The following is a 23,047-nucleotide window of genomic DNA, read 5'->3' as shown; positions in this document are numbered from 1 at the left end:
GAGGGGGAGGGGGGTGGCGGGAGAACGGGTGGTGGGGCCGCCGCTGGGCAGGGCGCTTGGCATGGTGGGTGAGGGGGTTGATGTTGGGGAGAAGGAAGATTAGGCTTGAAGTGTGCCAGGGCTGGGGGGCGGGGGGACGCGCTGGCCTGTGCCAGCAGGGATCTGCGGCTGATGTATGGCATGTGGGGCTGGAAAGCTGCCATCATAGCCCAGTAGCGGCAGGAAAAACGGAGAGGTCCGCGTGTTGCTGGCCCGAAGCTCAGTGAGTCAGGAGTGACCCTCGGAGGCCTTGCCCGCTCTGCTCCCAAGGGCCTGCCTTGCCCAGGCTGGCAGGGTCTGCAGGAGCAGCTGGGCAGACTCCCAGGCTGTGAAGGCCTCCGCTTACAAGTTCTCCTAGGGAATGATGGCCCCCGCCCCCTCCTTCCTCTCCGGGGCTTCGGGCTCAGCTCATCCACACCGCTGGCGCAGGCAGAGTTGGACTTTTTCTGCTACTGTTTTCTGTCCCCCATGTGGTTCAGGGTTTTGTTTTGTTTTGTTTTTTCCTCCATCGTGATTGCTTGTCTTTGCTGAGCTGGTTGCACAGCTCTTAACCTCCAGTACTAGTGAGCAGACAGCTCTTTTGGCCGTTTCTGGGAGATCTTCCTAGGTCTGACGGGTGAAATGGAGTAACTTCTCCTGAATGCTGTGAAGTTCAGCTCTGACATCTTACCACGCAGGATGTGTCGACTGCATATCTCATCTTCCTGATGTTGGGTGCTGCACAGGAATGCAGGTGATGAGAAACACATACTGAAGTCTGTCAATCTGTGCAGCTGGGAATGGAGTCTCCCATTTCAAAAGTCAAAGAAATGTCAGTTTAAAGATCTTTTCCTCCTTGCCCCTGAATCCAGTAATTACTTCTCAGGAAGCTATTTCAAACCAAATTGTCGCTGGAGTGGAGTGTTTGGTGTTAGCCTGTCTTGTGCTTATTCATATTGGGGTTACATTTTGTCCCAACTAAGGCTGAATTTGATGTTTGCAGTGTGTGTCTGAGCTGTGCAGTCACTGAACTGTGATAGATACCCTGGTCTGTCATAGAAGCTGGTATATTTACTAGTCTGCCAGCTGCTTCTGAATAGTGTAAATAATACTCTGAGTAGCAAAGAATGTGTAACAGCTCGGAGGAAGCTTTGCTGCCCTCATCTTTCTAGATCAATGCCTTTGACTTTTGGAAGCTTCCTTTCTACCGCATATCCCCCACCCCCTCCCTGCCCCTGTCCTTCAGGAGACAAATTTTAGTTTGTGGTGGGAGTATATCTAGGTATTATGTTAAACTGTGATCACTTTAATCAGAAGAATCTTGCAGTGTCTTAATAAGGAAGAAAGAAACTTTTGGTGATAACAGCAGTTTATCTCTCTGACATTGTTCTGAGGAATATTGTTGACTACTCTTTAATGTTGGTTTTATGCTCTGAAACATTTTATGATAAGTTGAGACCAGTTAAGAATTTCTAATTTTTTATTCTGTTAAGTGATTATTTTTTTCTGAGATTCCTTGGGGGAGCTGTGGAACTGTATTATGCAGCGAGAAATAGATAGTAAAAACATTTATTGAACCTTGTCCAAGGACAGCTTCTGTTTTGGTTTTCAGTGAGTTGCTCCTGAGTGTGCAGTGTGTGCATCACCACCTAATCCCCAGTCTGGTGCACAAAGCCCCAGCGGTCATCATCCCCTGTCTTGCTCCTCTGTTCCCCCTTCTTCCTTCAGTTATACCTTGTTTGTTTTAGTGAGTATTTAATAGCTTAATAGTTGAATGTGGAGATCATGAAAGACCTAGGGGTCAGAAATATAGCCCACTTTTAGGTTGTGATCATCTCGTAAACATAGCATGTGTAATGTAGTTCTCAGGAAGATAAATTTAGGGCTGCAAGCACTGCTAATGAGAAGGCCCTCACATCACAGATTATCAAGGGGCAGGAACATGTATGGGAGTAAACATATTAGAATACAAAAATTTTTGCTTTGAATTGATGGTAAATAGATACACATCAGTTTGGGGGGGGCTTTATCTAACGGGATTAGAAATTAAAGGACATTTTCTCGAAAAAACTTGTGGAACTGGTGATAATATGCTAGAAGAGTATAAACTGCATTTTCTTATTTTCTACAATGTTTTTAAAGAAAACATGCTAGTAATGGTATATTAAATAAGGAAGCAAATCTTTTTAACTAACCACAACACCTTCCTTGTGTTCAGCAGGAAATAACTAACAAATTCATTTTCTGTTTTCTATGTCTAAAGAAAGCCCTCTGGGCCAAAGGGTCATTGGGAACATTTTCTCCTTGGAGCAGATCTGCCCATTGCAAAATAGGGAAACTGGCACCTGGAAACTGTCCTGATGGCCGTTATATTGAGCAACTGTGGTTGCATTGTTACTCTGTTTAGCCAGTTTCAGCTCTGAACTGTCCGGGTTCTGGGAGGTATGATCCCTAGGGAGATCTTTCAGAAAGCTGTATTTTGGTGGGCCAGGAATTGGGGACAAGATGCCCTATGAAGAGATGAAGGTCTTTGTAAGTGGGTAATTTTACCACAACTATGAATGTTGACTTGAAGCCTGTGAAGTCCTCCTGGAATAGCAGTACTTGCTAGAGGCCTTTTTTATAGATCTAATGTGGATCATTCATCCTAAATTACTACCTCTGGTGGTAAAGAGTGGAGTAAAATCTTTGCATTTCTCAGAAGACTACATACATGGATGTGTTTTCTGTGCCTTCTGAGGGAAGGACAGGAAAAAGATTTGAAAAGGACTCTCATGGATTAGAAATTCTGTACTATGCTATAAAAGCATCCTGTTCTGCAAATAGTCCTGCATTTTTAATGATGGTTGCATGTATCTTGGCTTAATCACACCCTTTCTTGTTGCTCTCCTGTATGTATATGGCTTTTAAATTGTTTCATTATTGAATAGATGCAATAAATATAATTTTTTTTTAAAGAAAGATCATTCTTTGGGACTTTCTGATTTGGCTTTTTCTTCCAATGTATAGTGTACTTCGTTGTTAAAGATAGAAAAGGTGTATTCCTGGGGATCTTTATATTCTTTAGAATACTTTAAATTAATGTGGTACTCAGATTCACATGTTAGAGCAAGGTGGTCCACAAAATTCAGTATAGCAAAAGCAAGTGCATATTTTTAAAATGCTGTGTATTTAAAGAATCTTTTCTTCCCCAGCCAGCAGGAAACCCAGCTGTGCTACAGCTAGAAGATGGGAAAGTGAAAGTAGATTAGAAACTGACCAGTCCTAGTAGTGAGGACAGGCTTGGTTATATATTTAAGGGTAGAATTATCATTATAATGTCATTATTTCTTTCAATGGCTGCGTTTTTTAGCCGGTTGGGATTCTTGGGGCAGGAACCATATCTTATCTTTGAGGTCTTTCTCCTAGCTTTCCTGCCCTTCAGTGTTTGATACTGCCCCTGGTTTACAGAGGGATTCTCATTAAGTGTCTTTTGAATGGATGAAGTCAAGTGAAGTTCAAAAAGCAGTCCTCCAGATTAATACTTTTAAACCAGTCTTATTTCTCCTATCTGTGACGCCAAGTCTGATGCTGGAAAGCTGAGTTTGGTGATAAGCCCTTACCTGTCGCTATGGGAACCTGTTTTTCTGAAGGAGTTGTTATCAACTAGAGTACTTAACCACAATGTGCTTAATCATTATGCTGATTAGTGTTAATGGGATTTGTGGAGAATCTACATCTCGTTGGAGAAGACCCCCCCCCCCTTTTTTTAGAGGGCAGTTTATCACCTCCCGCAACTCCCATGTCTGAACAAAAATAACTATCAGCTTGAATTAACAAAAGATCTGGGAGCTACAGGGGGTGGTATATTAACTAAGTAGGTGACTAACTTCTTCTTGGTCCCACTGCTCTTAACTATCTTTTATTATCTGGGATATTTTAGTTTCATTTTCTAATAGCAAACATGTCATTAACTTTTCCCTTATAAGACTGTATATATATTTTGAATATGTAAAACCTTCATATGGTTCAAAATTTAAAAAGCACACAAGAATATGCAGTGAACAGTTTCCTTCTTACCCCTGTCCTCAGCTACTCAGATCTTAGGCAATTATTACATATTCTTTAAATGTGTATTTCCCTAAAAGCAAAATATTTTTCAAAGTAATCTCGTATTTTTTCTTAACAGATGGAGAATGTTAATTTTTTCATTAAGTCAATATTATGGTAAATTCTTCCCCAGTGGTTTATATATAACTTTTTTTTAAAACCTAATCCAAGATCTCAACCAGTATCCTGCCTTACAAATATAACCCTAGGGTAAGGAATAAAAATACCAACTTATTTTTCAGATACTTTGCCATTAAGAAGTTTTCCATGACGGTGCATTTTGGAGTGAGTCTTAATGGAGATGCCCAAAGGAGGATGCAAAGGTTTGTCACTGGGTTTTAGGGCAGCAGCCCTACTCACACAGCACTTGCTGCTGTTTACACTCTTGGTAGGTCATCTCACAATAGCACCCATGTGGGAAATCACATGATCCCATATATGGGAAGAGAAAACTCCACAGTGCCTGATTGCTTTAATTCTCATTTAGAAGCCAAAGACCTCAGTTGCTGACAAAGAATTTGATTTTGATCATATTCATGTACAGCTGGTAGGAATCCACAGGGAACTGGCCACTTGAATACAATTTTGAAGTATGTTAAAGGTAACTGACTTGAATGTAGTGTTAAATTTTCAGAGGATCAAAGAATTGCCATTTGGATAAGTAGGGTTAAAGCAAAGATGCAAACCTAAACAGTGGGCATTCTTAACCCTCTAAAGCCTATTGGCTTAGTGGCAAATGGCAGTTTTGAACATTGACTTGGAAAAGGAATGATGATCTCAGTATCAGTGAATTTTCCCCTGTGTAGTCGTTGACACTTGTTCTTGGGACTTTCTTTTCAGGATCTGAGGTGCTGTTAGTATAATTTACACCAAAAGTAAAAGGAATTTCCCTTCAAATTTTGAGTTTAGATGGATGTGTGTGAAATGGGGATTTTTGTCTTGTTTCCTGTGAATTAACCCTTCCCACTTACTTATTGGAATATGTACATTGAATTTCAAGAGATGCCATAGGGAACTCTTTAGAAAATTGGGACAGTAGATGAAATGAACATTGACAAGTTTGAAAAAATGACTGTCATGTGAAATTCAAGTAGACTCCTTTAAAAACAACAGTACACATGGATGATCTTAGTGAGCAGCGTTTCAAGCAAGCCTGTAGGAACTGAAGCAAACCTGGAGGATGATTAAAAGGCTTTAGTATGACATGAAAGAGGATGTGCTGTACCCAGACCAAGAGCTGGGTACCAGACCAATAAGCTGGGCAGCTTTTGCCAACCTGGGATCAAAAGACAGAGAGTCACACCGACTGAGAGCTTTTGCTGCTAATCAGCTGTGATGTTCTTGGTGATTATGAAATGGGGTTGAGTTAAGGAGCCTTCTTGCTCTGGCTAGTTGCTGCTGGCAGAATGTGGCATGCAAGCTCCATTCTACAGTAACATTCCCTTCCTGCTTTGTACATGCAGTGAGATCCAAACAGCTTCTCCAGGGACCTTCTCTGGGACAGAGCCTGTAGCTGTTCCCTGTGCCTCAGCTCAGAACCTGATTGTGCTGCTTGCCTCCTGGGGTGGGGCTGGAGGTGGTTAACATCCCATTTGCCCTTGCAGATGTTTCCAGAGTAGCAGAGGCACAGGTATCCTAGAGAGTTTCCTTATTCCACTCGCAACACTGACCCCCAAGATGTGATGTTCAGGTTTCTTTTTATTCTCTTTTCTGAAACAGAATCTTTAATGATTCTCTTTTTCCTTTGTTTCCTGCCTTGTACTTAGGACTTTGGCTTCCCCATCTCCTTCCCTCCCTCGTCTGTTTGTACAGACTGAGGATCTGTCTTTGTCCTTTAGGCTAGTATGTTTTACTTGGTCTTGATCTTGGTCCAACTAACAGAAGCCAAGCTGAACTAACATTACTTAGGATCGAATGAGAGTAAGGTTACCACATGGCTAAATACCTGGTCCAGCCCATGGGAAACTCAGGACATCATTAATTTGTGACAGTGGTGCAATTTGGTATCCTAGAGGTTGTATTATTACTAAACGAGCTTCCTTTCATTTCTATCTTTCAAGTGTTTGCTTCAACAAGTATTGGAATGTGTGCTCTGTGTAAAGAACTAGGTACTTTAGGGGAGCTGCATCAGACACAGTCCCTGTCACCAAGGAGCTTATAATCTAAAAGTACAAAGATGTAACAGTAATTCTATCTAGCATATGATAAATGCCATAAGATATACCAATGTAGTGCTTTTAGAAGGAAGGCAAGAGTCATAAAAGAAAGATCTGATTAGAGGATTAAAGTTTCTTTGAAAAGTAGTTTGAGATGGGATTTTAAGAGTCAAACAGATGAGGTGGAAGTGGTTTATGGATAGAGATGAACTGATTGATTACATCAATTCCTATAAACAGAATAGCATTCTCAGTAGCAGAGGGGCATGTTTGTAGTATACAAAATAACCAGGAAGAAAGGGACAAATGGGCAAAGGATCTAGAGAGGTAAATTAGGATGATATTTCCACCCACCTTGAGTGCTAGACTGATGAGTTTATTTGTAATTATGAAAGTAGTACTTGAAGGCTTAGGTTAAAAGCTCAGTAATATGTTGTAGTTTTCAGTTAATGAGTCTTTTACATATTTTGTTAAATTTATTCCTTAGTGCTTCATGTTTTCTGGATGCTTTTGTAAATAGCATTTTTGTTTGATTTTGTTTTCCACTTATTCATTGCTAGCATATAGAAAAACAATTTTAAAAATATTGACTTTGTATCCTGTGACCTTAATAAATTCACTTATTCATTTGAATAACCCTTTTTTTTAGAGGGGGGGTAGAATTACTAAGGATTTTTTTCTGTGTACGTGACTATATTGTCAGTGAAAAAAATAGACAGTTTTGCTTTTTCCTTTCTAATCTGTTTGCCTTTATTTCTTTTTCTTGCCTTATTCCACTGGCTGGAACTGCCGAGTATAATGTTGAATAAGTGCAATGAAAATGAACATCCTTGTCCTATTCTTTGGGGGGAAAACATTTATAGACTTTCACTATTAAGTATGATGTTAGCTGAAGGTTTTTCATAGATGCCCTTCTTTAAAAAAAGAAAAAGTCTGTTAAATATAGTGTAATGACTAAGAGTTTGTGCTCTACAGCCAAGTGAACCTGAGTTCAGAAACCATCTTCACCATTTTGTGACTGGGTGATGTTGGGCATATTACATTCTGTATCTTAGTTTTCTATAAATAGTGATCGTGATTGCTCATAATAGGATTGCTATGAGTATTAAATGAGATAATGCATGTAAAATAATTAATGCAGCACTTGCTCAATAAGTGTTATTAACAAAATCTTCTTAATTCAGACCAATGTGAGCAACTAGTAAGTGAAAATACTAAGTTCTGGAGGACTGGAGGCAGACAAGGGGAGAAATTTTTAGTGACAACTGTATTATGTCTGTGGTCTCATTGTAGGGAAGCCCATGAGAGTCCAAGATATGAATGCTGGTCCTATGGAGGTCCCAAGTAGGCTACAAATTTTAGTGTGTCCATGGGTCTATGTAGTCAATTTTTTGAGAAACCCATGGATAGAAACTGCTTTTCTCTGTTTCACCAATGGGAGGACTAAGACTCAAACTCCAAAATGACCCTTTCAAAATTTCATCATGCTTGTGGGGTCAACCAAAGGTTCACATTCAGGAGTCCTGCCAGGCTGCTCTTTTACTTCAGCAGGTCATATCTTACATTGTATTGTTGTTAGGAGGAGTTGCTGAAAGTCCCTGGAAAATGGCTGAAAGCGTCCTTTTTTCTTTCAAAGAAAGCAGGTCCCTGATTCATTCTGCTTTGATTTGGGGATTTCCAGAGTTGGGGATGGGTTCACACTGAATCATTCATGCTCTTTCTTTCCTTGTTTCTACACTGGGCTGGGCTGGGTCTGGTGGCTCTCTTGGGTCAGAAGGATACAGGTGTGGGCATGTAACAGGTGGCATTTGGGGAGCTTGTGGGGTTTAATTTTAATTAATTAATTGATATATGGCACCCATTGGAACCCATTGAAAGTATGAAGCTTTGCTCCTTAAATGTTTTAGAACAAAGACTCTGCTTTGGGTTCTTCCTCTAAATATCTGTTGGGTATTATTACCCCTCAGATCCTAGACTGGCCATACATTCTTGACCTCAAGAAGTATTGTTTTTTCTTATTCTTGGACTTTTAGTGTTTATGGCCTCTATCACTTATATGACACATCATTTAATGCTATGGACTGCTAATTATCTTGCTACGGGTCAGTGTCTTAGCTCCTTCTCCTGATAATAAGAACTTTGGGGCCTGAAACTTAAGATATGGTTTTGTAAATATTTGATTACTGGCTAATGCTAAGTAAGGGGGCAGTTAGACCTTTGCTTTAGATCACAAATCACTTTGTCCTTGACAGATTTTGAGATTCCTCAAATGTCAGCTCAGGCTAAGGGACTAGACTAACTATAGAAAACGTCTTCAGACATTTGGATCAAAGGCAGAATTTTGCTGCTCTGTTATGTTTCAGGGTTTTGTTTTGTTTTTCCCTTGATAGTCCATAGTTTCTTCATTTTCTTGTGAGTAATTCTCTGTTCGTGAGTTTTAGAATTATCTCTAGATGGTTTTCCTCATACATGTCAATATTTTTGCTTGTGTTTCATTCCTGTCTTTTAGTTAGTTTGCATTCTGCAAAACTCTTCAGTTTTACTTGCCATGTGAGCTTTTTGGATATTCCCTCTCCTGGTCTGTCACTGGAATGGCCAATTGGATTCTGTTACTCTGACTGGTTCGTGCTTCAGGCTGAACACCTTAAAGAAGTAAGAGGCATCTTACTGTAGTAAATTGAGATCACAAATTGGGAGTGGTTGTACCTCTTTGCCTTTAGGCAGCTTGGGGGCTTTTGGAAGCCAGTGCAAGTTCTTGGATCATTTTTTTTTCCTGAAAGTGTATGGAGTAGAAGCCCAGTGTTTCTTCACATCTCTCTTTTAGCAGGTTCATTCTTTCGCCATTTTCTTAAAATGAGGCATTTTCTGCCACATCTGCTTGGCTAAATTACTGGGTGGGGGTGGGAGGGTCCTGTCTAGAGCAAGTTCTTTTCCAGCTCAGGGCTCCTAAGGGTTCTCAGTCATCACTTTGTCGAAGGCTGTGGCCCTCGGCTTCCTCAAGTCAGAGTCCTTTTCACTAGTGCCTGTGGTCATACACATAATCTCAGTATATAGCTCCTCACCATATTGCTTAAGCCACTAATGAATTTCACAAGCACTACCCAGTTGATGGCTCTTCTCTGGAGTAACTTTATATGGCTTTAGAGAAGAGAGTTTATTTAGCAGTCAGGAGAGAACAAGTGGATTAAGTAGATGATCTGCTGTGTCTGAATTCCTGTTTCTGAGTGAGAAATAAAGTAACAGCAGGGCCACGTCCAGTGCACCTTTCCCGACATTGTCATTGGTTGATTGTATTTCAGAGAAAAATCATAATAATTTGAAAGAGAAGAATGTTTTTAAAAGGAAGAATAGAGTCTCACACCATGACATGACTCATTTATTACAGAGTGAAACCAAGGACCACAAATGAAGAGTTTCCTTCAAAGGACACTGGGGCTTCCAAAGGCAGCCTGTCTGCTCACTCATGAAGGGTTTCCTTTTCAGTCTGTTAGATGGGTTTCACTTCTGAGACCCTCTTACCTGGTGCTCTACCCCTCCCACCATATCCCATCCTTCTGTAGCCTTTCTACTTAGTCCTGTTGTCATACTTGCTATGTCATAAATGAAGTAGCCATCCCTCAGCCAAGAAGCAGAGAAGTTTCCAGAAATCTCTAGTACAAAGTTCCCAGTGTTTCCTTGGACTTTATGTCTGATGGACCTAGTGGGAAAATAGGAACAAGGCAAGAGATGGGTACCTGTGCAGGTGGAACTATACCTAACAACTTGGGCTAAATTTCTCTTAGGTTCAGTTCTTTTAGACAAAATATGGGGCTTTTCCAAGAAAAACTTCTCCCATATTTTTAGGTCTCATTTTCAAAAGAAAATGCTGTCTCCAAAAAGGCTAGTAGCGTTCACTGGCCTCTTAGTAACATTTAGATTAAATTGTCTTGGCCAAGTACTGACAATAAACCCTTTCAGATGGCACTTCTGGGGCTCGGCCCAAGTGATTCTGGTCAATACTGGGAAAATCCTAGGATGTGGAGCCTCGTAAAATACTTTGGACAGAGCAAGATTTAACCACATCTGAGAGACACTCCTTGCTGCTGGGAAAGAATGTAATTTGTCGGGTGAAGGGAGGCACATGGGTGGCCCTCAGGTTGGGAGTTTGCTGTCTTTGTTTCTTAGTAGGTTTCCACTGTTCATGGTTGGTACTCAGCTAACTGAGAGGGCATATGGGAGCTGGAACCGAGTCTGTTTCCCTTGGGAGTACTGTTTTCCCCTTGACCAGTTTTACCCCAGCTTCTACCTTTGCCCACACAGAAGACGGACTTGGTGCTTCTTTTGTGGTGTCACAGCCTCAGGGCCTCTGGTGAAGGGTCTGCACCAGGCCCAGAGCATGTTGTACAGAAGTAAGAATTAAAGCATTTGGTTTTACATTAGTTGTGTGAAGGGATCACTTGAAACTTTGTGCTGTATCTGGAAGAAAACATCAAGCTGATAAAGGGTCCCAGTGGGTTTGGACTTCCCTGGTGATGGATCCACCTGCCAATGTAGGGGATGGGGTAAAATACCCGGGTTGGGAAGATCCCCTGGAGTAGGAAATGGCAACCCACTCAAGTTTCTTCCCTGGAGAATTCCATGGATAGAGGAGCCTGGCAGGGTACAGTCCACGGGGTCGCAAAGAGTCAGACACAACTTAGTGACTTAGCATACATGCACACATGTCCAGTGGGTTTGATGGTCTTCACTGGGCCAAGGTCATGAACCATATTTTTTAAAGAAAGTACAAGAGTTTAATTTTCTCATCTCTGAAGTTAAATAACAGCCTCATAATTCCAGAGTAGGGGTGAGCATTGCCACTGAAAGGGGAAGAGTAGAAAGGGCTAGTAGTGCTGCTCTGTCTACATGAATGTGTGCTCATTTGTGTCTGACTGTTCAACCGGAAGGACTGAAGCTGATTTGTGGATCCTGCTGTGGTTCCTCCAGTATTTTGGAGATTTAATGTTTGGTTCTTTCCTCTCCCACTTCCTTCTCAGATCCTTCCATCACTGACTCTTTTTCTTTTCAGCATTTTGTAAAGGTTACATTTCCTAACAGATTGTCCTTGGTTCTCTTCTCAATTTACATAATCCATTTTGAAGTTTCAGCTCCATATAGTGTAGTGGTTAAGGCTGCATGTTTTGGAGCCAACTGTGAAGAGTGAATCTTGTCTTTATGACTTATTATCTATATATATGTGTTTGTGTGTGCTTACTCACTTAATCGTGTCCTACTCTTTGTGACCCCATGGACTATCGCCTGTGGAACCCCGCCAGGCTTCTCTGTTCATGAGGATTCTCCAGGCAAAAATACTGCAGTGGGTTGCTATGCCCTCCTCCAGGGGATCTTCCCAACCCAGGGATCAAACCTAGGTCTCCCGCATTGCAGGTGGATTCTTTACCATCTGACCCACAAGGGAAGCCCTTTATAACCTTAGGCAAATTGATTGACCATTTTGTGTCTCAGGTTCCTCAACTGTAAAGTGGGGCTAATTTTAACACCTATCTCATAGTATTGTGATAAGGATTCAGTGAGTTACTTTTACTTTAAAGTTTACTTTATGTAAAGTGCTTAGTTTGGTGGCTGCTTAGATTGAAAACATTCAATGCAGACAAGCTGCAATTACTATTATTGTCATGTTTATTGTTAGTTGAGAGAGAATGGCTTTGGATTCAGACTGATATTTCCTTCCCAGCAATGTGAATTTGGGAAAAGTCCCTTAATTTGTCCGTGTTCCAGTTTCCAACTGCCTGTGGCACGTTGTTTCAGTTATCCATTGCAGCATAACAAGCCAACCTAAAATATAGTGGCTTCAAATAACAATCTTTATTTGTTATTGTTACTCATAGTTCTGGGAATTGACTGGGCTCAGCTAGGAGGTTTAGTGTCTTTCATGTAGTTTTTGGTCAGATGGTAGCTGAGCAATCAAACAGTAGGTGAGACTGGGTCATTTCCCATTTTCCACTCTGACGTGTCTAGCAACTGATGCTGGCTGGTTCTCATCTGGGAGCTTAGCTGGGAATGGAGGCTAGGGACCCACCTTGCCTGGGTTTCCTCACAACACAGTGGCAAGGTCCATAAGTGAGCATCCCACGAGATTGCCAGGCAAAAGCTGTATTGTCGTTTATGATCTAGCCTCAGAAGTGACTAGTATCACTTCTACCACATTCTGTTTCTTGGAAGAGACTTTACCAAGGCTTGACCAGATACAAAGGGAGGAGAATTAGACTTTACCTCTTGATGGAAAGATTGTCAAAGAATTTGTGGACATGTTTTGAAACCATTACAGTCTGCCCTCTGGTCACAAATTATTTATATTCCTTGCACATAAAAAATATGCTCATCCTGGCCATTGCATTCACAGTCCATTGTTGTAGTATACTTACTTATTAAAACAAAACAAAACTCATCCTCACTGAGACCCTCCTCCCTCAAAAAGTCTCATCTATTTGGCATCAAGTTCAGGCTCAAGAGCCAGGGTCTCATCATCCAAATTAGATCTGGGTGCAGATGAGACTCCTTTCATGAGGTTCTTTGGGGACAGCAATTCAAATGCTATTCCTCTTGACCTGAAGACTGTCAACTAAAGAGATAAATCATCTGCCCTCCAATACAATGCTGGTATAGACACAGGATAACTGCTACAGATGCCTCCTTTTAAAAACTTGTAATACTTGAATGTTTTTAAATGACTTTATTTTTTACTTAAAATTTTGAAATTGAAAGTAAATTAATCTATAAGAAAATTACAAAAATATAAAGGATCCTCTTTCCTCAACTTCCCCAAATTAGACAGCTATAAAATGATAAAAACCAGAAAATTAGTACTATTGATGTAATATTATTAACTCATCTCTAGATCTTGTTGAAAAATTGCCAGTTGTCTTATTAATGGCCTTTACTTGATACAGGATCCAGTCTAGGATCCCACATCACATTTAGTTGTTATGTCTCCTTAGTCTTCTATCTGGGTAGATGTTCTCATTTAGAAAGAGCAGAACCAGCAGTCGTGGTCCTGAAATCCAGCCTGGCACACAAGTAGGGCTCAGTCCTGTTGCCTAGGGATGAGTGTCCACTGCTCTTGGATTTACCCAATGTGCTCATGGTGTTGCCCTCTAATTAATTATCCGTCCTTTTCCATAAAATGTGGTCTGTGTTTGCAGCTAGGCAGTTTTCTCAGTTCCATATTCTTTTAGGTGATATCTAGTCAAATGTGTCCACAAGAGGAGGAGACTTAGGAGAGGCACACAAAAAAACAAGTTTACTGTACTCATTGCTCCTAGAGATGGGGATCACTGCATGCCACACAGGGTCACAGGGGAAGTACCAAGTTTTGGTCAGGTGGCAGAAGACTGGAAAGAGAGCAAAACATTAGGTTGAAATTTATTGGGAGTTTCCTTGGAGAGTAGAAGTCAGGGCAGGGTGAACAGATTAGCATTGGCTAGTTTGAATGATTTTGTTGGGCTCTAAGTTATAGGGGTGGTCCTTGGTTTCCTGGTACCTGGCCCTGGGATGATTAAAGGGCGGATGAAGGAGGCAGGGCTCTGGGCTGGTTAGTTTACACATCAAAGGCATGCTCCTGGTTGAGTCCTTTGCTGTTTCTAAGAATTGGGTAGCCCTAGAAGGGGCAATCCCTCTCCAGCCGGAAATGGTTTTTTAAGATGTCAAAACATCATAATACATAGAAAATAAAAATTTGAACAGTACACTCAGCTTGATTCCTACTTGTAGATATTTTGGGGCCCAAAAGCTTTTCATTTTGCTCTGTTTGGTCCCTTTTAGTCCAAGCTGGTGGCATTCCTATAGTATACTTCTTTTTAAAAATCTGTGGTTTGCTTATGAATCTTTTCAAGTTTCCTTACATTAGACAAAAGCCATACCTACAAATCTTATCAAGAGAAGTTCTTCTCTACTGTGAGCTTCCTGTAGGCTGCTGCGGGACACTCTTCTTCAGGCTAAAGGAGTCACTGTTCTTTAATGGAAAGGGACTGGTCTCAGAAACAAGTCCCAGAGATTCTTTGAGGCATTGCCTTTGACCTTTCTGAGGTCTTAACAAAGGATACAATTCACATCTCAAATTAAGCTCATTATAGTCTCCTTACAATATCCTGTTCTGTCTAGGACACTCCTGTCTTAGATAACAACAATCCGTCTACTCTTCCAAGTCATTAGAAACTGCAAACTTGGGACTTCCCTGGCAGTCCAGTGGTTAATAGTTCACCTTTCAATGCAGAGGGTGTGGGTTTGGTCCCTGGTCGGGAAGCTAATATCCCATATGCCTCACAGCCAAAAAACCAAAATATAAAACAGAAGCAATATTATAACTAATTCAATAAGGACTTTAAAAATTGTCCTCATTAAAAAAAATCTTAAAAAAAAATGAATCCGCAAAATCATCTTTGGTTCCTTTCTATCCTCTGTGTATAACGCACTGTCAAGTGGTGACAATTTTTACTATTGCAGGTATCGTCAATCTAATTCTTTTCATTCAGGAGGCTCTAGTTGGGTACTTAAATCTCACTTAGGCTGCCACAGTGGCTGCTAAATGGAATTTCCAATTTTTAGAATCTCTGGTCTCTTCCATCTATTGATGGAATTTGTTTTCTAAAACAAAGTAATTCTCACTGTCCAACCCAGAAATCTTCAATAGCTTCCTATTATCTATAGAATAAGGAGAAAACTCCTTCCACAGTTAACCTCTACCTGCCATTAAGCCTTTAGCCCACTTTTCCACACTTACTCTTTGCTATAGCCAGAATGTACTATTTTGAAAATTTTGAACACCTCTTACATTTCTCTTCCTTGGTGCTTTTGCACATTTTGTTTTCTGGTGTGGTATGCTCTTCCTTTCCTTCTCTGTCAGTTGCTAACCTCCTGCTTCTTCAAGGTTGAGCTCAGGTCTCATTTCTGATCCCCTCAGTCCAAATGGACCATGGCATGTTTCTGCAGCAGTTCATACTCCTTCTGTGATCATAATAGCATAGGATAGCATAGGTCTGTCCTACTGCTTAGCGTAATTGGTTGGGGAAAGGGTATGTGTGTAAGGTCCTCTAGACAGTGAGCTTCTTGAGTACAATATGGAACTGTAACAAAGGCTTTATCTCACTTATTTTTTGGTGATTTATATAATTTACTGACTAATAACTGCTTGGTGACTTAAGAGAATGGATCTTACCTTGGGATTAGAACTGGCAATTAGGAATAAACATCTGGTGCATGGAAGGAGATTGGTCTAGGTATATAATATGTTAGTAGAGGTATGAACGTGGTAAACTGAGGCAGCCACTTCAAATGATAATGAGAGGGCTGGTTTAGTTACAAAGTGCTACGTTGGATTCATACACCATCATCGTTGCTGCTGTTTATAACAAAAAATATCAAATTTCTGATGAATGGATTGGAGTCCGGGTTTTATTAATCTCTATGGGAAGTATCTTAGGAAGATTATCCAGGGATAGAAGAATTTGACTGTTTTGTGTATCACTGTATCCTTATTGCCTTCATGGTTCTTGGCATGCTATAGGAGTTCAATAAATATTAATTGAGGGGGAAATGAGTGAAGAAATGATTTCTACTCCTATGTGATTCTAAGTACCTACATGTGCTATACCCAAGGAGCATGGCCAGGAGAGCTGGTTCAAAATTAGCTCAAGTTAAGAGAAGGCAAGTCATTTATCCAGGGTCCTCTTTGTACCCAGAGCTTTCTGCTTTGCCACAGAAAAGAAGGAGCTATTAGGACTTAAGGATGTAGACAGGGTGACTAGGGACAAGTGGGTGGCAGAATTTCAATCTGAAGCAAGCAGTCAAAAGTGACGGGAGCTTCTTTTAGGTGGTCAGGAGGAGAATCTGGGCGGTGTCCCTAGTTAAGGAAGAGGAGACTCTTCAGGCTTTGTCAGGTGTTTTTGTTGTTTTGTTTTCAAATGATGAGCATCGTTCCTGGAAATCAGCCTCCCCAGTTCAGTCTCAGCCCACAGCTTTCTGTATGACCTTGTGCAGGCTGTTCTTATGCCCTGGGCTTTGTTTTGAGCTGACAAATGGGGCTTTCTTCTTCAGCTGTGAGAAGTGGGGTGGAAAGAGTGTTTCAAGCCAACTGGGTAAGTCATGCCCTCAAAATAGAGCCTGTCTGGGTTTATAGTTTTCCTTTGAAAATTTTAGCAAATCCTGGGCTGCGGGACCGTATGGATGCCTGGAGTGTGAAATTGCTTTCTTAAAGCTGGACTTGCCCTATATTCCATTCTGAGTATCAAATGCAAACAGCCTCCCCAAGTCTATGATTGTGGTAATTAGATGGGAGGGGTTAGGGCAATTTAGGAAGATGATGAGGCCTGACCTCTTCCTGCCTTTGAAATCCACAAAGGAGAGAGAATGGGAAAAATGATGAATAGTTGATCAAAAAATGGGGAGTGTCCCTCCTAAATTAAGACAGCTGGCTCAGGGATGAAACTGTCTTACTCTGTTAATGGCCCTCAGGGCCAGATGCTAGGAAAACAGAAATTAAACTACAACTTTGGGCCACTGTCTCTAGACAGTGGGAGCAGGGCCACATCTTCTGTCTGCCCTTGCCCACCTGTGGATTTCTCAAGAGTCTTGAGGGAGGGGGGTTGTTGGGCTCTGGTGGCAGGATTCCAGGCCAGGAATAGATGCAGTTGACAGGGGTCTCAGGAATGCGGGTTTTGCATCTTCTTGAGCTTTGACTTGCCCTGGACACTCTGTGCCTTCCCATTTGTGGTGGGGCTGGCTCAAGGTGACCTCCCTCCATGCCATAGATCAGAGAGCTAGCCTGCTTGGTCTCTTCATATCCCCGAGAAACCGATTTTGCTATAGGGTGAAACATATGGCAGCCTAGATTACAGTGATTGTTGGCGTTTGTCAACAGAGAGAGCAGGCTTTTTGGCTATAGCAAATTCCCCAGGTCGGGTTGCCCACACCATCTGTGAACACAGCACATAGGATCAGCTGGATGGGTAAATGGTCCCACTCTTTTCCTCTCCCTGCCTCCCAAAGAAAGGGAGAGGCAAGTTCATCATCAAATGTTGGCTGATAGATCTGTATTTTTAGCTCCTCCATTGTTCTTTTCTTTGAAGGATGCTGGGGACGTCTAGTAGTCATGTATCTTGTTCTGGAGAGGTTTACAGTCTAGTTGGGAATATCAGATTTACATGAATCAATAACAAGTGATGTAAAGCAAAAGGTATATAATAATTACAAAAGGGGAAATAGATCGTAGAATTCAAAGATGATTCAATCAGATCAATGAGGGCTGAAATTTTCTAGGAATAGTGTTGGATCTAAAGGTTAATTTTTTTAATCAGCATTTTATTTTATTTTATTTATTTTTCACCACTAGGTCTTCCTTGCTTTGTGCAGGCTTTCTTTAGTTGTAGTGAGTGGGGGGCTACTCTGTTGTGGTAGCCACGCTTCTTGTTGCGGTGACTTCCCTTGTTGCAGAGCACAGGCTCTCGGCGTAGGCTTCAGTAGTTGCTGCACGTGAGATGAGTATTTGTGGTGCACAAGCTTGGTTGTTCTGTGGCATGCGGAATCTTCCCAGACCAGGAGCCAAACCCATGTCCCCTGCATTGGCAAGCAGACTCTTATCCACTCTGCCACCAGGGAAGTCCAGGGTTAAAGGTTAGTTTTGAAGAATGAATAGGTTTGGGGGATTTAGGAGGCTAAGGGAAAGGTTTCTAGGCCAAAAGAACAATATGAGCAGAGGCAGAGACAAGAAAGAAGTCTTTCCAGAACCATGAGGAGATTACTGTGATAGAGACATAGGAGAGATAAGATTAGTACAGGAGGGCAGGACTAGATTAAGGAGGGTCTCCAGAGACTGGCTGAGGAGTTTGGACTTGGGTCTGGAGGTGATATGGCGCCATTGTAGGTACTGGTGCAGAGATATGATATGAAGAGAGGAATGTTTGCAAATACTTTGTCTACACAATTCAGAGTGGACTGGATCTGGGGAGAGACACATGCTTGAGAGATCAAGGAGAGAATTATAGAGTCTTTGAAGCATGGAACCTGGGAGAAGAGGCAGGTAAATTATCCTGTTTCCTCCCAGACTCTGTGAGATGTGGTGAGGGACTGGGTAGCAGGCATAAAAGGGGTCAAGGTTTAATCTTGGAAAGCTGGGGAAAATCATAGTGCCATTAGCAAAAATGGAGAACTTGTGAGGAAAAGTAATTTTATGGAGGAAAATGATGAGTCTGGTAGTGATTTTATTTACTTAATGAACACTTATTTGACACTTATGATGTACTTGGCACTGTGCTAACCATTTTATAAATGTTAACTCATTTAGTTCTCATAATAGCCATATGAAATAAATACTGTTATTATCTTCTTTATTACAAAGGGGAAAACGCAAGCATAAAGAGAGCTGAACTAACTTGCCCAAGGTCATGAAGCTATAAATAAATGGCAGAGCCAGGATTTTGAATCCAGACCATTATTCTAGGCTTCCTCCAGTTTATGGGAGACCCAACTAGAAAATACAATAGACAATAGAAAGCCAAACATTTATTGGGTGCTTTCTTAGTGCAGAAGTCTTTGCAGGAAATGTAAAAATGAATGTGACATGGATATACCATCAAAGAGCTTGTAAAGTTCTAGTGAGGGAATGGCAGATGGTCAAATTGTTAAGGATACTAGATTCTGTGCTACAGGAGAGGGCAGCACATAAATAATAGGGAGGATAAATACATGTATCATAAATCCATATTTTTAGAGACATATCTGGTTAGAGACATGAGAAAAGACTCAAAGGAGAAGGAGCTTGGGCGATGGGTTGGACTTTGGTTGTTGGTGGTAGGGGAAGGAAGGTCTTTCCTGGTAGAGACAAAAGCTTGGATAAAGTCGTGGAAGAAAGAAAATTCAAAACATCTTTTGGGATCAGCACATGGCATAGGATGTAGCTCAGTAACTGTTTGACCTGAACTAGGATGGGAAGTGGTTCATTAGGTTGCAAAATAAAGCATGAGTTGGAGAAACAGTAGCAGAGAATGCTGACATTTCCTGGGTGGAGGTCTGGAGCCCAAGTGAGAGGATCAGACTGGAGAGGTTGAATCCCAGGTCCACAGCTGAGGGGTGCATAGCTGATGCTGGAAAAGTAGAGGACTCTTGGATGGAAAACTATAGGAAGGGAGGGGTGGAGGGCTGAGGAGAGAGCCCATTTGTTTTATGTGTACCTACATCTAGGCTATTCTTACTTGGGGATGAACCTAAATATTTCCTAAAATAAGGCCTGTTGGCTTGTGGGCTGTGGTTGTTCTTCTCCTAGATGGGGAGATCATTCTGACTTTGCTCAAGGGTCTCCCAGCCCCACGTCCCCCTGCTACCATGCCCTGGGCAGGGGTAAATAAAGTTGTTATGGTCTTTGTTCTCTAAGTAGATAAAGACAGGAGTCCTGGGACCCTTCTGCCTGGACTAAAGGAGAAATTGACAGGACATGAGACCACACTCATGTTATGGGTGCAGAGACGATTATCTCAGGGAATCCCTTGTGATGGGATACCTGAGTGGTGGAGATTGCTCTCTTAGATCAAGACATCATGGATGGTGACCCCCAGTGGAGAGTCAAAGCATGGTCCATTATAGTATTCCATACCCCTTAGGCCTTTAAAAAATTTTTTTATGTATTTTTGACTGCACTGGGTCTTCATTGCTTTGTGCAGGCTTTCTCTAGTTGAGGTGAACAGGGACTACTTTTTGTTGTGGTGCTCAGGCTTCTCACTGAGGTGACTTTTCATTGCAAAGCATGGGTTCTAGGCATGTGGGCTTAGTAGTTGCAGCTCACAGGCTCTGGAGCCTGGTAGTTTTGGCATATGGCCTTAGTTGCTCTGCAGCATATGAGATCTTCCTGGAACAGGAATTGAACTGGTGTCCCCTGCACTGCAAGGTGGATTCTTACCCACTGGACCACTAGGGAAGCCCCCCCTTAGGCCTTTAAGCATCTTTCTTAAGGCAAGTGTTGAGTAGAGATGGAACTTAAAAATACAGAAGTCAGATATTACTCTTTGACTTTTTCAGTGGACATGCAGGAATGGTCCTAACCTCAGACTTCACCTCATAACACAGAGCACATTCTTAGGAGAGAGATGTCGCTTTAAACTTCAGTTTGCCACTTACTAGATCTGTGACCTTAGGACAACTGAACTTTGGGCATCTGTTTTATTTTTAACTGAAAAAGAAGGTTAGTGATATTTGCTTTTCTTTCCTAGCAGGGATATTGTGAGGCTTAGAGGAAATAATGTCTGTGAAAGTGCTTTGAGGTTGCAAGGTACTATATCAGAGTGTGCTGTTATTATTACAATGACTAACCAGTTTGCTAACTCTTAAAGATTTATGCTCTGAGAGTGCCTTTTGCATAACCTCTTCATGGTCCCTCTGCCAAGGACTTACAGGGCAAGGCCACAAAGTGGGAGTATGATTTGCAACATAGACTATGTCCTCCGGCAGGTATATCCTGTTTCATTGGCTCTCTGATGCACTTCTCCCCACTCCATACATTAACATCTCTGAAATTTGGCAATGCCTTACAACTGATGGCATAGTAGATGTGATGAAACCAGCTAATTCTTTTCTGGGAACTAGGTGGACCACTTATACAATTTTTTTTTTCTGCATAAAAAACTATTTTCTCTCAACCTTTACTAGAGATCTTGCTAAAATACATTGGGACATTTTGCTGCCTCAGTAATTATAGAATGCTGTCTGTCCTTGAATATCTTATCATGTGTCATCATCTTTTCTCATTGCACAGATCTCTGCAAGCAAAAGTTTGGTTTGAATATATATGTCCTGATCTTAGGACCTATCCCGCCTGTTGATTAAAGAGAAAATCTCTAGTGACAATTTTGTTGTCATTTTCTGCTTCTACCTAGAAGTGGAAGGCAAGATGTGTTTTGGTTCATGGATACTTTATATTACCCTGGATTTGACTGTCTTGGACCCTGGGGTGTTAGAAGGTGGGGAGCTGGATCTCCTATCCCTGTCTTATAAACGTCTAACATAAACCCTTTAAGTGATAGGATGACCAGTACACTGTCTGTGAAGCTTCTCTTTAAAATAAATTCTATTCTTGTTTTCTTTTACCTTTTGAAAGCTCTTTGGACTCAATTGCAAATTCTAAGCTTCTTTATTAATACCAGTTCTTACTTCAATATCTTCTTGAGCATCTGAGTGTGGACTTTCCACCTTTTTTTTTCTTGGCTACATGGTGCAGCATGTGGGATCTTAGTTCCCCAACCAGGGGTCGAACCTGCACCTGCTGCAGTGGAAGCTTGAGTCTTAACCACTGGACCACCAGGGAAGTTCCTGGGCTTTCCATCTTTTAAGGTGAATGGCAAAGAGCCTTCTGAGCCACTTCCCCCACCCCCACCCCCCCTCAGCCTTGTCTTCTGCTATAGGTTCAGGGAATGTAGACTGAGAATGTGTGGTTATGAATGTAAATCCTCAGGTAAAGAAGGGTAAGGAAGAGGCATTAACATTTTCCAAGCAGACATGACTTCATCTGACTCTCACAACAACCTACAAAAGTGAACTTTCCCTTCCCTATGCTACATCTAGGAATGAAACACTGAGGTGTGTTCCAAGCTGGCCGCACTGGTTCTAAGTGATGATGCTTGTCTGAACCATGCCTTCTAGGCAGAGCCAGTCTGGAAACAAAGAAGAACGATAAGGGGATTACTTGCTCTTACTGATTACCTGGGCATTTTTTCCTGGCTGATGAGGAGACTCAAGACCTCACTGGATGGAGTTCTTTGAAGAATTCTGTTTTTCGTTTTGTTTTTTTTTTTCCCTGCCAAAACTTGGGAGCTTCCCTGATAGCTCAGTTGGTAAAGAATCTGCCCGCAGTGCAGGAGACCCCAGTTTGATTCCTGGGTTGGGAAGATCCACTGGAGAAGAGATAGGCTACCCACTCCAGTATTCTTGGGCTTCACTTGTGGCTCAGCTGGTGAAGAATCCACCTGCAATGCGGGGAGACCTGAGTTCGATCCCTGGGTTGGGAAAAGGGCTTCACAGGTGGCACAGTGGTAAAGAATCCACCTGCCAATGCAGGAAACTCAGGTTTGATCCTTGGGTTGCGAAGATCCCCTGAAGAAGGAAATGGCAACCCACTCCAGTATTCTTGCCTGGAAAATTCCGCGGACAGAAGAGCCTAGTGGGCTACAGTCCATGGGGTCACAAAGATTCAGACACAACTGAGCACTCATGCACAACCTTGGATGTAGGCTGGTGACCAAGGCCCCTGGCTGGAGCTGTGCTGTATTTCTCAGCCTCTGATTGGCCCTCTGGCCCCTGCTTCCAGAGGCTCCTGATTCAGGTCAGATGCTGCTTGGTGCCCTAGAAATAACCGGGTTTCTAGCCCAGCATGACTCCCCGGAGCCTCTGAACCTGCTAGGGCCATGTTTGCAGCATCTCTCCCCAAAGCTGTGTTTATTTCTATTATGTCATTTGCTTATTATAGACAGTCGGCTAAGTGTCAGTTATCACCTCCCCGTGATTCCCTGCCTTTTCTTCTCCTTCTGTCTTTTTCCCAGTGCTTTGGAGACTCTGGGTGACAGGGACTTAAGAGGCAGCATTCTTAAATAGGTTCCTGCTACAGTTCTTCGTGTGGAATTAAGCTTTTGTGTTGATTTTCCCTGAGGAAAGAGCTTTTGTTAGAAGCACTGGCACCGTAAACAAGTATTCTCTCTACGGTTCATGGAAGGAGTATCCAAAGGTTTGGAAAGACAGCAGATTGGGGGAGCAGGACCTGGATGGCAGGG

The 23,047-nt window shown here is 41.9% G+C and overlaps 1 protein-coding gene across 3 annotated transcripts in view; it reads left to right on the top strand.

The window, feature by feature from the left end:
- The window catches only part of NRG2 (neuregulin 2), a 256,782-nt gene that overhangs the window by 69,151 nt on the left and 164,584 nt on the right, over nucleotides 1–23,047 (top strand). The window lies entirely within an intron of this gene.

The sequence above is a fragment of the Cervus elaphus genome, chromosome 9, assembly GCF_910594005.1.
Source record: "Cervus elaphus chromosome 9, mCerEla1.1, whole genome shotgun sequence".
In the NCBI taxonomy this organism is placed as follows: domain Eukaryota; kingdom Metazoa; phylum Chordata; class Mammalia; order Artiodactyla; family Cervidae; genus Cervus; species Cervus elaphus.
This window is presented reverse-complemented; position numbering and strand designations above follow the sequence as displayed.